Here is a 1,923-nt window from a genome sequence, read left to right as displayed (position 1 = left end):
AATTAATTAATTTAAAAGATATTGGAAGGATATGGGAATGGAGATATTTTACTAAGAAGGATTTATGAATGAAGATTATGATGGCTGGATATTTCCAGAATTAATAAGAGAAAAAGAAATCTTAATTCTTATGTTCTCCTTCTGAATAATAAAAACTGCAACTGGATCCTGGAAAGGACCCAACATTCTAATAACCTCGGGAAGAGGATATGCATTTGTGTTTCCACAGGATGCTGAATCTCCCATCTGGATTCCTGCAGGTTCATCAGGCCTTACAATAAAGTCTTGAAAAGGAACCAAAAAGACATTGAAATATGGGGTGCACGGGGATCTCGGGGAACCAGCTACTAGCGTGGCACCGGGCCCTGCACGCACCCTGGAGTGGCGGCAGGTCCCACAGCGCATCTGCTCCACGTTGCTGGCTCTCTGCTTCTCCACGTCTCTGTGGGTCTCTGCTGCCGGGGCTTGCCCAGCCGGGTTCCACCCTAATTTCACCCATGCACTTCCTCAAGATGCGAAATCCACCGGCCGCTGGATCACATGGGAACGTGCGGGGCGGCTAAAGCTGGAGTTCCGTGAGTCGATGACGGAAGGATACTGCCCCCCGGGGAGACTGGATCGTAGACAGTGAGACACAGGACTTAGTGGTACAGCCTTTATTCAGTGACTCTGCGCGGCTCCAAGTCTTGGTAATCCAGCTCCAATTATTGAGAGAAAACCAGGACATTTTATACCGTGGGGGTAGTGGTAAAAGCTTTAGCTGATAGGTACTTTGTGGAATGCCCTATTTGCATATGGAAGTGGGCTCCTGCCATGCTGCCAGACTTCCTGAAAATCACACAGGAAAGGCTGGTAGTAACAGAGCCGGAGGCTATGTTTCTGGGGTGGCTACTTCAAAAGATGAGTCAGGAGGATGCCAGGAAAGCACTCTGTTGAAAAAGGAGTCCCTGCATTTGAAGCCGAGCCCATGGGCTATCCGGACATGAAGGGACTTCTACTTTACACAACAGGGGTCCCCAACAGTAAGGAACATTTAGCTAGAGTTTACTATATATCCAGCTCTAGATGAATTATTTTGCTTGCACTTATATTTAATCCTGACCAGTAAAAAAAAAAAAAAAAAAAAAAAAAGCTCCTAGGAAGAAGTGCCATCATTCCCATCTTGCAGAGTAAAAAACTATGAGACTCAAGGAGGACACATTATTTATTCAAGAAAATGTAGCAAAAAAAATGGCATTCAGTCTGAGAGTGGGAAGGAGGGGCAGGCAGAAGAGGTGCCCACTATGGGAGAAAATTTAAGGGTATACCTTTATCTACATGGCACATGGCAATTAAAAGTGACAGACTGGTGGAACTAACCTTCTTGGATGTTTAACAGACATACTTTGAGGCCTATACTAATTTGGTCAGAGGGACATAAATGACAGTTTTTTCTCCTTGCACTCCTAGGTCAACTAAGTTGCAGGGGACTATGAGCACCTCTCAAAATGTCCTGTAACTGTGGTGAGTCACCTGTCCTCTTGATCAAGGAGGCCATGGAGACCCCACCAGATGGACTTGAACCAGTGTCCAGTCTACAAAGAGGAGGGTCAACATAGAGGAAACATTTCCCCCATGCTTCCAAGCAAAGCCAGCCATGGTCGAGCAGGACCTTTGACTTATCTTCACATAGATGGAACTGGTAAAGAAAGGAGTCAGGGCCTCCTCCCAAGACCATGTGACACCTGAGGAAGAGATCCTCAAATGACCTTAAGAGTAAAAATAAATTGTCTTATCTGGGCCAACTGCATGGTCTTAAACACCCAAAAGGGAAGTATTACCAAAGATTAAAAGGGTCAGTATAATTTTTAAGAGTCCATATGCATAGCTAAAGGCTACATAACAAGAAACAATGCCAGACAGGCGATACCTTCCTTTGAGTTG

This window comes from Nannospalax galili, unplaced genomic scaffold, assembly GCF_000622305.1.
Source record: "Nannospalax galili isolate Female #2095 unplaced genomic scaffold, S.galili_v1.0 scaffold17, whole genome shotgun sequence".
Taxonomy (NCBI): domain Eukaryota; kingdom Metazoa; phylum Chordata; class Mammalia; order Rodentia; family Spalacidae; genus Nannospalax; species Nannospalax galili.
Note: the sequence above shows the minus strand (reverse complement) of the source record.